Raw genomic sequence first — 14,029 nt, forward strand, 5'->3', positions numbered from 1 at the left:
ACCGTAATGTGCAAGAAATGGTATGGAAACCCCGTATTTACATATCTGCCACTGTGCAGGAGAATCCGTATAGGTGTTCGAGTGTTCGAACCGTAATGCGCAAGAAATGGTATGTAAACCCCGTATTTACATATCTGCCACTGTGCAGGAGAATCCGGATAGGTGTTCGAGTGTTCGAATCGTAATGCGCAAGAAATGGTACCGAAACCCCGTATTTACATATATGCCACTGTGCAGGAGAATCCGAATAGGTGTTCGAGTGTTCGAACCGTAATGCGCAAGAAATGGTATGTAAACCCCGTATTTACATATCTGCCACTGTGCAGGAGAATCCGTATAGGTGTTCGAGTGTTCGAACCGTAATGCGCAAGAAATGGTACGGAAACCCCGTATTTACATATCTGCCACTGTGCAGGAGAATCCGTATAGGTGTTCGAGTGTTCGAACCGTAATGCGCAAGAAATGGTACCGAAACCCCGTATTTACATATCTGCCACTTTGTAGGAGAATCCGCATAGGTGTTCGAGTGTTCGAACCGTAATGTGCAAGAAATGGTATGGAAACCCCGTATTTACATATCTGCCACTGTGCAGGAGAATCCGTATAGGTGTTCGAGTGTTCGAATCGTAATGCGCAAGAAATGGTACCGAAACCCCGTATTTACATATCTGCCACTGTGTAGGAGAATCCGAATAGGTGTTCGAGTGTTCGAACCGTAATGCGCAAGAAATGGTATGCAAACCCCGTATTTACATATCTGCCACTGTGCAGGAGAATCCGTATAGGTGTTCGGGTGTTCGAACCGTAATGCGCAAGAAATGGTACGGAAACCCCGTATTTACATATCTGCCACTGTGCAGCAGAATCCGTATAGGTGTTCGATTGTTCGAACCGTAATGCGCAAATATATGGTATGTAAACCCCGTATTTACATATCTGCCACTGTGCAGGAGAATCCGTATAGGTGTTCGAGTGTTCGAACCGTAATGCGCAAGAAATGGTACGGAAACCCCGTATTTACAAATCTGCCACTGTGGAGGAGAATCCGTATAGGTGTTCGATTGTTCGAACCGTAATGCGCAAGAAATGGTATGTAAACCCCGTATTTACATATCTGCCACTGTGCTGGATATTCCGTATAGGTGTTCGAGTGTTCGAACCGTAATGCGCCAGAAATGGTACCGAAACCCCGTATTTACATATCTGCCACTGTGCAGGAGAATCCGTATAGGTGTTCGAGTGTTCGAACCGTAATGCGCAAGAAATGGTACCGAAACCCCGTATTTACATATCTGCCACTTTGTAGGAGAATCCGCATAGGTGTTCGAGTGTTCGAACCGTAATGTGCAAGAAATGGTATGGAAACCCCGTATTTACATATCTGCCACTGTGCAGGAGAATCCGTATAGGTGTTCGAGTGCTCGAATCGTAATGCGCAAGAAATGGTACCGAAACCCCGTATTTACATATCTGCCACTGTGCAGGAGAATCCGAATAGGTGTTCGAGTGTTCGAACCGTAATGCGAAAGAAATGGTATGTAAACCCCGTATTTACATATCTGCCACTGTGCAGGAGAATCCGTATAGGTGTTCGGGTGTTCGAACCGTAATGCGCAAGAAATGGTACGGAAACCCCGTATTTACATATCTGCCACTGTGCAGGAGAATCCGTATAGGTGTTCGATTGTTCGAACCGTAATGCGCAAATATATGGTATGTAAACCCCGTATTTACATATCTGCCACTGTGCAGGAGAATCCGTATAGGTGTTCGAGTGTTCGAACCGTAATGCGCAAGAAATGGTACGGAAACCCCGTATTTACATATCTGCCACTGTGCAGGAGAATCCGTATAGGTGTTCGATTGTTCGAACCGTAATGCGCAAGAAATGGTATGTAAACCCCGTATTTACAAATCTGCCACTGTGCAGGAGAATCCGTATAGGTGTTCGAGTGTTCGAACCGTAATGCGCAAGAAATGGTACGGAAACCCCGTATTTACGTATCTGCCACTGTGCAGGAGAATCCGTATAGGTGTTCGATTGTTCGAACCGTAAAGCGCAAGATATGGTATGTAAACCCCGTATTTACATATCTGCCACTTTGCAGGAGAATCCGTATAGGTGTTCGAGTGTTCGAACCGTAATGCGCAAGAAATGGTACGGAAACCCCGTATTTACATATCTGCCACTGTGCAGGAGAATCCGTATAGGTGTTCGAGTGTTCGAACCGTAATGCGCAAGAAATGGTACGGAAACCCCGTATTTACATATCTGCCACTGTGCAGGAGAATCCGTATAGGTGTTCGAGTGTTCGAACCGTAATGCGCAAGAAATGGTACGGAAACCCCGTATTTACATATCTGCCACTGTGCAGGAGAATCCGTATAGGTGTTCGATTGTTCGAACCGTAATGCGCAAGAAATGGTATGTAAACCCCGTATTTACAAATCTGCCACTGTGCAGGAGAATCCGTATAGGTGTTCGAGTGTTCGAACCGTAATGCGCAAGAAATGGTACGGAAACCCCGTATTTACATATCTGCCACTGTGCAGGAGAATCCGTACAGGTGTTCGATTGTTCAAACCGTAATGCGCAAATATATGGTATGTAAACCCCGTATTTACATATCTGCCACTGTGCAGGAGAATCCGTATAGGTGTTCGAGTGTTCGAACCGTAATGCGCCAGAAATGGTACGGAAACCCCGTATTTACATATCTGCCACTGTGCAGGAGAATCCGTATAGGTGTTCGATTGTTCGAACCGTAATGCGCAAGAAATGGTATGTAAACCCCGTATTTACAAATCTGCCACTGTGCAGGAGAATCCGTATAGGTGTTCGAGTGTTCGAACCGTAATGCGCAAGAAATGGTACGGAAGCCCCGTATTTACGTATCTGCCACTGTGCAGGAGAATCCGTATAGGTGTTCGAGTGTTCGAACCGTAATGCGCGAGAAATGGTATGTAAACCCCGTATTTACATATCTGCCACTGTGCTGGATATTCCGTGTAGGTGTTCGAGTGTTCGAACCGTAATGCGCCAGAAATGGTACCGAAACCCCGTATTTACATATCTGCCACTGTGCAGGAGAATCCGTATAGGTGTTCGAGTGTTCGAACCGTAATGCGCAAGAAATGGTACCGAAATCCCGTATTTACATATCTGCCACTGTGCAGGAGAATCCGTATAGGTGTTCGAGTGTTCGAACCGTAATGCGCAAGAAATGGTACCGAAACCCCGTATTTACATATCTGCCACTGTGCAGGAGAATCCGCAGAGGTGCTCGAGTGTTCGAACCGTATTGCGCAAGAAATGGTATGGAAACCCCGTATTTACATATCTGCCACTGTGCAGGAGAATCCGTATAGATGTTCGAGTGTTCGAACCGTAATGCGCAGGAAATGGTACCGAAACCCCGTATTTACATATCTGCCACTGTGCAGGAGAATCCGTATAGGTGTTCGAGTGTTCGAATCGTAATGCGCAAGAAATGGTACCGAAACCCCGTATTTACATATCTGCCACTGTGCAGGAGAATCCGAATAGGTGTTCGAGTGTTCGAACCGTAATGCGCAAGAAATGGTATGCAAACCCCGTATTTACATATCTGCCACTGTGCAGGAGAATCCGTATAGGTGTTTGGGTGTTCGAACCGTAATGCGCAAGAAATGGTACGGAAACCCCGTATTTACATATCTGCCACTGTGCAGGAGAATCCGTATAGGTGTTCGATTGTTCGAACCGTAATGCGCAAATATATGGTATGTAAACCCCGTATTTACATATCTGCCACTGTGCAGGAGAATCCGTATAGGTGTTCGAGTGTTCGAACCGTAATGCGCAAGAAATGGTACGGAAACCCCGTATTTACATATCTGCCACTGTGCAGGAGAATCCGTATAGGTGTTCGATTGTTCGAACCGTAATGCGCAAGAAATGGTATGTAAACCCCGTATTTACATATCTGCCACTGTGCAGGAGAATCCGTATAGGTGTTCGAGTGTTCGAACCGTAATGCGCAAGAAATGGTACGGAAACCCCGTATTTACGTATCTGCCACTGTGCAGGAGAATCCGCATAGGTGCTCGAGTGTTCGAACCGTATTGCGCAAGAAATGGTATGGAAACCCCGTATTTACATATCTGCCACTGTGCAGGAGAATCCGTATAGGTGTTCGAGTGTTCGAACCGTAATGCGCAGGAAATGGTACCGAAACCCCGTATTTACATATCTGCCACTGTGCAGGAGAATCCGCATAGGTGCTCGAGTGTTCGAACCGAATTGCGCAAGAAATGGTATGGAAACCCCGTATTTACATATCTGCCACTGTGCAGGAGAATCCGTATAGGTGTTCGAGTGTTCGAACCGTAATGCGCAGGAAATGGTACCGAAACCCCGTATTTACATATCTGCCACTGTGCAGGAGAATTCGTATAGGTCTTCGTGTGTTCGAACCGTAATGCGCAAGAAATGGTATGTAAACCCCGTATTTACATATCTGCCACTGTGCAGTAGAATCCGTATAGGTGTTCGAGTGTTCGAACCGTAATGCGCAAGAAATGGTACCGAAACCCCGTATTTATATATCTGCCACTGTGCAGGAGAATCCGAATAGGTGCTCGAGTGTTCGAACCGTATTGCGCAAGAAATGGTACCGAAACCCCATATTTACATATCTGCCACTGTGGAGGAGAATCCGTATAGGTCTTCGTGTGTTCGAACCGTAATGCGCAAGAAATGGTATGTAAACCCCGTATTTACATATCTGCCACTGTGCAGGAGAATCCGTATAGGTATTCGAGTGTTTGAACCGTAATGCGCAAGAAATGGTACCGAAACCCCGTATTTACATATCTGCCACTGTGCAGGAGAATCCGAATAGGTGCTCGAGTGTTCGAACCGTATTGCGCAAGAAATGGTACCGAAACCCCGTATTTACATATCTGCCACTGTGCAGGAGAATCCGTATAGGTGTTCGAGTGTTCGAACCGTAATGCGCAAGAAATGGTACCGAAATCCCGTATTTACATATCTGCCACTGTGCAGGAGAATCGGTATAGGTGTTCGAGTGTTCGAACCGTAATGCGCAGGAAATGGTACCGAAACCCCGTATTTACATATCTGCCACTGTGCAGGAGAATTCGTATAGGTGTTCGTGTGGTCGAACCGTCACTACAACAAAAAGGGCCTTTGGTGACAAACTGATTTCGTCTCCAAACATCAAAATTTCGTCACTAAAGTGATCTGTGACGAAAAAAATTTGTCACCACGTTCGTGGCCTATACGTCGTCACAAAAAGTACGTGGTGACGAAAAACAGTTTCGTCACCTATTTTTCATTTTTGGTGACGAAATGTTTCATCTCCAAATGTTAAATTTTTCGTCCTCTAAAACATCAATTTCGTCACCAAAACTAAATAATATTTTATTTTAATTATTTTTTGCGACGAAATATTTCGTCACCAAATATATTTTAGTGACGAAAGTTTTCATCACCAATGATATAGATTAAGGTGACAAAAAAATTCGTTACTAAAATGAGCAAAAAAGAAAATTATTCAATGACAAATAATATTTTGTTACCAAATATTTCAATTTAGCGACGAAATACTCAGCAAATGTGACAAAATTATTCGTCATGTTTTTTGAAAACTAATAGCGACATTTTTTATTTCGTCACTAATAAAATTTAAAATTTTTGAAAATAGGTGTACTATTTTCTTTCGAAATTTTTTCTTTTCAGTAACAATTCCCTGCGCATTTCAATAACATATTCAATAAAATATCTATTACAAACCAATAGAAAAATCTGTTCATTTTCATAAACATCGCAATCGAATTTTAACACTATCCACAAAAATACAATATGAACTGCATAGTGATTATAAACATGTCTCCTAATATCCACAAAAAACTACTAATATCTACAAAAATATAATATCAACCGTATGCAGATTACCAAACACATCTCCTAATATCCAACAAAAAACATGTCTACTAATATCAACAAAAATAAAATATCAAGGGCAGATTACCAAACATGCCCCGTAATACTAATAAAAATATAAAATTTACAACACAACCAAAATACATGTAAGGTAATATGACCAAAACACAAAATGAGCTACCATCGGCCCTCCAAATTACCAAACACGTCCATATCAAATCTCGAATCTGCAAAAAAATGAAACACAAAAAAAAAAAAATGTCAGTTAGACAACTATTATTTTATCCATAACATATAGAATTTAACATACATTTTTGGACTTAGTTTTCAAACCGGGAGTCCCGTGCTAGTTCTGTAAGTTTCCACAACTCACATTAGTCCGTCCTGAGGTGTTTGAAGTGTTTCCCGGGCCGTCTCGTGGCTGTTGCACGATTTTGGCCCCCGAAGGCTTATTTTCAAACTTAAGTATGGAAAAGTGCATTTTTGGACTTAGTTTTCAAACTGGGAGTCTTATGCTAGTTTCGTAAGTTTTCACAACTCACATTGGTCCATCCCGAGGTGTTTGAGGTGTTTCCTAGGCCGTCTCGTGGCTATTGCACGATTTTGGCCCCCGAAGGCCTATTTTCAAGCTTAAGTGTGGAAAGGTGCATTTTTGGACTTAGTTTTCGAATCGGGAGTCTCATGCTAGTTCCGTAAGTTTTCACAACTCACATTGGTCCATCCCGAGGTGTTTGAGTTGTTCCCCAGGCCGTCTCGTGGCTGTTGCACGATTTTGGCCCCCGAAGGCCTACTTTCAAGCTTAAGTGTGGAAAAATACTTTTTTGGACTTAGTTTTCAAACCGAGAGTCACAACTCACATTGGTCCATCCCGAGGTGTTTGAAGTGTTTCCCGGGCCTTCTCGTGGCTGTTGCACGATTTTGCCCCCGAAGGCCTATTTTCAAGCTTAAGTGTAAAAAAGTGCATTTTTGGACATAGTTTTCAAACCGAGAGTCCCGTGCTAGTTCCATTAGTTTCCACAACTCACATTGGTCCCTCCCGAGGTGTTTGAGGTGTTCCCCGGGCCGTCTTGTGACTGTTGCACGATTTTGGCCCTCGAAGGCCTATTTTCAAGCTTAAGTGTGGAAAAATGCATTTTTGGACTTAGTTTTCAAACCGGGAGTCCCGTGCTAGTTCCGTAAGTTTCCACAACTCACATTGGTCCATCCCGAGATGTTTGAGGTGTTTCCTAGGCCGTCTCGTGGCTGTTGCACGATTTTGGCTCCCGAAGGCCTATTTTCAAGCTTAAGTGTAAAAACGTGCATTTTTGGACTTAGTTTTCGAACAAGGAGTCTCATGCTAGTTCTGTAAGTTTCCACAACTCACATTGGTCCATCCCGAGGTGTTTGAGTTGTTCCCCAGGCCGTCTCGTGACTGTTGCACGATTTTGGCCCCCGAAGGCCTATTTTCAAGCTTAAGTGTAAAAAAATACATTTTGAACTTAGTTTTCAAACCGAGAGTCCTGTGCTATTGGTCCGTCCCGAGGTGTTTGAGGTGTTTCCTGGGCCGTCTCGTGGCTGTTGCACGATTTTGGCCCCCGAAGGCCTATTTTCAAGCTTAAGTGTAAAAAAGTACATTTTTGGACATAATTTTCAAATCGGGAGTCCCGTACTAGTTCCGTTAGTTTCTACAACTCAGATTGGTCCCTCCTGAAGTGTTTGAGGTGTTTCCTAGGCCGTCTCGTGGCTGTTGCACGATTTTGGCTCCCGAAGGCCTATTTTCAAGCTTAAGTGTGGAAAAATACATTTTTGGACTTAGTTTTCAAACCGGGTGTCCCGTGCTAGTTTCGTAAATTTCCACAACTCACATTGGTTCATCCCAAGGTGTTTGAGGTGTTCCCGGGGCTGTCTCGTGGCTGTTTCACGATTTTGGCCCCCGAAAGCCTATTTTCAAGCTTTAGTGTGAAAAAGTGCATTTTTGGACTTAGTTTTCAAACTGGGAGTCCCGTGCTAGTTCCGTAAGTTTCCACAACTCACATTGGTGCCTCCCAAGGTGTTTGAGGTGTTACCCGGGCTGTCTCGTGGCTGTTACACGATTTAGCCCTCCAATGGCCTATTTTGAAGCTTAAGTGTGAAAAAGTGCAGTTTTGGACTTAGTTTTCGAACCGGGAGTCCCGTGCTAGTTTCGTAAGTTTCCACAACTCGCATTTGTCCATCCCAAGGTGTTTGAGGTGTTTCCCGGGCCGTCTCGTGGCTGTTGCACAATTTTGGCCCCCGAAGGCCTATTTTCAATATTAAGTGTGAAAAAGTGCATTTTTGGACTTAGTTTTCAAACCGGGAGTCCCGTGCTAGTTCCGTAAGTTTTCACAACTCCATTGGTCACTCCTGAGGTGTTTGAGGTGTTCCCCGGGCCGTCTCGCTGCTGTTGCACGATTTTCGCCTCCGAAAGCCTATTTTCAAGCTTAAGTGTGAAAAAGTGCATTTTTGGACTTAGTTTTCAAACCGGGAGTCCCGTGCTAGTTCCGTAAGTTTCCACAACTCACATTGGTCCCTCCCGAGGTGTTTGAGGTGTTACCCGGGCCGTCTCGTGGCTGTTACACGATTTAGCCCTCCGATGGCCTATTTTGAAGCTTAAGTGTGAAAAAGTGTAGTTTTGGACTTAGTTTTCGAACCGGGAGTCCCGCACTAGTTTTGTAAGTTTCCACAACTCACATTTGTCCATCCCAAGGTGTTTGAGGTGTTTCCCGGGCCGTCTCGTAGCTGTTGCACGATTTTGGCCCCCAAAGGCCTATTTTCAAGCTTAAGTGTGAAAAAGTGCATTTTTGGACTTAGTTTTCAAACCGTGTGTCCCGTGTTAGTTCCGTAAGTTTTTGCAACTTACTTTGGTCCCTCCCGAGGTGTTTGAGGTGTTACCCGGGCCGTCTCATGGCTGTTACACGATTTAGCCCTCCGATGGCCTATTTTCAAGCTTACGCGTTGGAAAAGTTCATTTTTTTACTTAGTTTCATGCCTACGTGTTGAAATAGTGCAAATTTCAAAGTAGTTTTCAAATTGGGAGCCACGCGCTTCTTTCATACGTTTGCACAACTTATGTTGCTCCGTCTCAAGGTGTTTGTGATGTTTCTCGGATCTTTATATGCATATTTCACTATTTTTTTGTGACCTTTCGCCCCTAAATGTCAAAGTTTTTTTTTTATTCTACCCTAGTTGATTAAGAAATTTCTACTAAATTAACACAAAAACATAATATATTAACAAAGCCTACTAATCCAACAAAATAAATTAGTAGAACGCACCGAGCTGTATACCCTGACCAGGATTGATTTTGATCCACATCGATGTTTTGTCTTCATTTGCATCATATTATTCACATTAGCTACTGATTGTTCCTACACAATTGAAACACCAACAAAAACAAGAAAATATAACATTATTAAGAAGAAACTTAATTTTTGACAATCAACATATATAAAACATTTTACCTTGACGCTAGTCATTCACTATAATTTTTTACTATACCAGTTATGGAAAGTCATTCACTATATCAGTTTTCTCCCTATCCCTTTTGTATTGGTATTGAGACATAAGTTTTTAAATAATGAGTAGGAAGGGAATAAGTCACAATGGAGTTGGGACACATTGTTCATATGGAAGAAATTAGATGGAGGCAGAAGGCAAGGGCTTTATGACAGGAATATTCAGTTCTTTCACAAATTGACTAACACCCATAGGACACAAAACTATGTAAAAGTTTAGAAATTAATGGGGAGGAGAGGAGGGAGGGGATTAAGAGCAAAGTGATTCAGTTTTATGAGAGGCTTTATGCTGAGACCAATCATAAAAGGCCTCGTCTAATGGGGATAAGGCACCAGGCCTAGACAAGTTGACAATGTATTCCATTTGGCCTCTTAGAGCTTTGTCATAGCGCTGTACCATCACTTTAATGAGTCTGGGTATTTTAAGAAAAAGCTCAATACCTGGTTTATATATGAGAAAATATAACAATTATGACTAGCAAAAACTACACATAGAAGGAAGAAAAATGTGAAGTGTACCTTAGTTTTGGACAAGGATGACAGCATTGGAATAAGAATCGTAGCATCCTGCAAGAAAAAAAAATTCCATATTCTCAAAATTTTCAAGCCTTTGACCAAAAATGGTTGAGTTTCCCCACCAATAAGTCATCAAAAAGTATATCAACATAACAATGGCAATGAGAATGCACTTTGGTCATCAGTTTATTCTATCAAGAGGAGAAACAAACCTCCACAACAGCAACAAATGAGGTAACCATCATGGCAAAGTTCAAATAATCTAGACACTAACATGGGCATAGTGATTGTGTCAAAAATTATGTACTGCTATATGAAAAATAAGTGTGCATTGATAAAGGAACTAGTAATGATAAGATTGCCAAGCTTGAAGTTAGCTTATGTTACCAAACAAATTTAAACGTAAAATCACTTACCGAGTTGGTGGTTGCCGACCAACCTAAGATAGAAGAGTTTGCTGTAAAGTCAATAGTTGCCGAAACAGAGAAAACAGAAGTTAAGAAAGAGATGGAATGAAGAAATAAAGAAAGAAGGTGAACAAATTAATACCAAAAACAAAATTTAAAAAGGCAAACATATGCACATGCATATAGACATGCAATTGACTCATCGTTGATTGTCTGTGGACAAATACAGATACGCATGTGGATGTTGAATGGTCCCTACAAATATGAAAGCTCCCTCTCTAGGTTCAAATATGATATGATTCCGACATGTTTGCATGCCAATCATGATTTTGAGATCTCCCATGCCAAGTCCAAGAAATGGACAAAATAGAATTAAAATGGTGGACAAAATAGAATTAAAACGGGGGACAACTGAATTCCAAGTTTATAATATCCAAACCAAATAATATAAACTAAGCTTAACACATCATAACAATTACTAATGTAACCAAATTAATATCAAATGCATTTCAATATCCCAAATTTTATTCAAATATCCAACAAAACTAAACATAAGAATCATAAAATGTGTCTAACTATATCCAACAATCCCAAACATGCTGAGTGGTTACCAATTCTAAATCTACTACAGTCATGCTTACTGGCTTATCTGTGACATAATTCGACCCGATAAAGGATGGTTGTGGTAGTTCACATATAGTCACACACCTTCATAAACAAGGACCCTAATAAATAACAAACCATAAAGAAAAGAATAGAAAAGCTGTAATCAATTCCAAAGACATCCACCATCAATTAGTAAATACTGTGACATCAATGCCCTTGAGCTATCTATAATGCAAATTAATCCTTCAGGATAACAAAAGCATTCATTTACGACCACATGAAGCTTATGCTAAAATTGGCTTGCCCAGAATATATAAAATATGGTCATTCAAAATTTGGAATCTTCAATTCACAATAATAACGAGCTGGGAAAAATACACCTCCTCTTGACTGAGCCCAAAATAACTCTTTTGACTTAGAGACATCATTTCAAACCAAAAACAGATGAGGTGCCCCCCCCCCCAAAAAAAAAAAAAAAAAAAAAAAAACACGATGAAGATTGAAAATTACAGTTCTACTGAGTTTCCTCAGCACCAGAAAGATGGTTTTAGAAAATTAATCACTTTACAAATGATAATGAGAATAGAACAGCACTCACAGACTAAATCCACAATCGAAGCAGTTTTTTTAATTATAAAAAAAACCCCTAACTTTAAGCTAATTCCAACAACCCAACACGCAATGCAACACATGAACAAAATATTGAAACTCCAATACAAAACCCTAGGACAAACAATCACATTAATCGTGAATTTCGATAGCTAAATGATGGGGGAAAATGAAAAAATTAAAAATTCACCTCGAGTTTTTACAAGGCAACCGACTCGGGCGCGCGGTGATGCTCATGAAGGTCTCGATTGCTTCTTGATTGGGTCTCGCCATAAGAGAAGTCCACGAATTTGTAGAGAGATTGAGAAAGGGTCTTGATTGTATTCTCTCTGAACTGATTTGTGTGTTTATTCAAAACGAGAGAGAGAGAGAGAGAGAGAAATTAGAGAACAAAAGAGGGGTTTACCTATCTTAGAAAAAAAAAGAGGAAATTTTGAGAGGTAAACTACCCATCGCCCAAAAAAAAATTGAAATTGAAATTAAAAATAAAAATAATTTTTTGTTTTTGTTTTTCAAAATTAAAATTAATTTGAGAACTATAACAATTAAAAATATATTTTAAAAATTTTAAAAATTATTTATGACTTCCTAAAAATAAAATTATACAAAAATAATAAGAACTTTTTTATTTTTTCACTAATTTTTTTTTTTAGTTTTTCAGAAAAAAATAAATCTGAAACAAGTTTCTGAAAATAAAACCAAACATATTGAGGTCATGTAGGATGAGGTTTGGTGGTCAAATCTATGTGTGAGAAGAAGAACTGATATATCTAAGGCGCCAATATATTCATTTTCCTCGAAAAAACTTTTAGCAACTAAACCATTTATTTGGTGGCAAAATTATTTCTTCACTAAAAGATAAAATTATTAGCCACAGAAATAGTTTTCTCACTAAATAATATTAAAATATTAAAAATTATTGGTGATGAAAATATATTCGTCATTAATAATTTTATTATTGGTGACCAATTTTTTCCTCACCAAAAGTCTGAAAATTTGGCACCATCCGAAAAATTAGCGGGAAAATCTTTAGTGACAAAAAAAATATAAATAATGACGAAAAATAATTTCGTCACCTAATTTTTTTATTATGTATGCAGATTGGTGACGAAATTTTATTTTTGTCTCTAAAAATGGTACATTTGGAGACGAAAAATTATTTTCTTCACTAAATGGTACGTCTTTCGTGACAAAATTTATTTTCGTCATTAGTTTTCGTCTCCAAAGACACTTTTTGTTGTAGTGCGTAATGCGCAAGAAATGGTATGTAAACCCCATATTTAAATATCTGCCACTGTGCAGGAGAATCCGTATAGGTGTTCGAGTGTTCGAACTGTAATGCGCAAGAAATGGTACCGAAACCCCGTATTTACATATCTGCCACTGTGCAGGAGAATCCGTATAGGTGTTCGAGTGTTCGAACCGTAATGCGCAAGAAATGGTACCGAAATCCCGTATTTACATATCTGCCACTGTGCAGGAGAATCCGTATAGGTGTTCGAGTGTTCGAACCGTAATGCGCAAGAATTGGTACCGAAACCCCGTATTTACATATCTGCCACTGTGCAGGAGAATCCGAATAGGTGTTCGAGTGTTCGAACCGTAATGCGCAAGAAATGGTATATAAACCCCGTATTTACATATCTGCCACTGTGCAGGAGAATCCGTATAGGTGTTCGAGTGTTCGAACCGTAATGCGCAAGAAATGGTACCGAAATCCCGTATTTACATATCTGCCACTGTGCAGGAGAATCCGTATAGGTGTTCGAGTGTTCGAACCGTAATGCGCAAGAAATGGTACCGAAACCCCGTATTTACATATCTGCCACTGTGCAGGAGAATCCGCAGAGGTGCTCGAGTGTTCGAACCGTATTGCGCAAGAAATGGTATGGAAACCCCGTATTTACATATCTGCCACTGTGCAGGAGAATCCGTATAGATGTTCGAGTGTTCGAACCGTAATGCGCAGGAAATGGTACCGAAACCCCGTATTTACATATCTGCCACTGTGCAGGAGAATCCGTATAGGTGTTCGAGTGTTCGAATCGTAATGCGCAAGAAATGGTACCGAAACCCCGTATTTACATATCTGCCACTATGCAGGAGAATCCGAATAGGTGTTCGAGTGTTCGAACCGTAATGCGCAAGAAATGGTATGCAAACCCCGTATTTACATATCTGCCACTGTGCAGGAGAATCCGTATAGGTGTTTGGGTGTTCGAACCGTAATGCGCAAGAAATGGTACGGAAACCCCGTATTTACATATCTGCCACTGTGCAGGAGAATCCGTATAGGTGTTCGATTGTTCGAACCGTAATGCGCAAATATATGGTATGTAAACCCCGTATTTACATATCTGCCACTGTGCAGGAGAATCCGTATAGGTGTTCGAGTGTTCGAACCGTAATGCGCAAGAAATGGTACGGAAACC

The 14,029-nt window shown here is 41.0% G+C and overlaps 1 long non-coding RNA gene across 1 annotated transcript; it reads right to left on the reverse strand.

Annotated features, from left to right (window-relative positions):
• Window positions 1-5,800: 5,800 nt before the first annotated feature.
• Window positions 5,801-12,072, reverse strand: LOC114321309 (uncharacterized). The gene is made up of 5 exons (XR_003650235.2): window positions 11,788-12,072; window positions 10,392-10,432; window positions 9,979-10,026; window positions 9,220-9,312; window positions 5,801-6,174 (listed from the first exon to the last, which is right to left on the reverse strand). It is a non-coding gene; the product is annotated as an uncharacterized LOC114321309 (long non-coding RNA).
• Between the last annotated feature and the right edge of the window lie 1,957 nt (window positions 12,073-14,029).

The sequence above is a fragment of the Camellia sinensis genome, chromosome 15, assembly GCF_055761805.1.
Source record: "Camellia sinensis isolate YWXY chromosome 15, ASM5576180v1, whole genome shotgun sequence".
Classification (NCBI taxonomy): domain Eukaryota; kingdom Viridiplantae; phylum Streptophyta; class Magnoliopsida; order Ericales; family Theaceae; genus Camellia; species Camellia sinensis.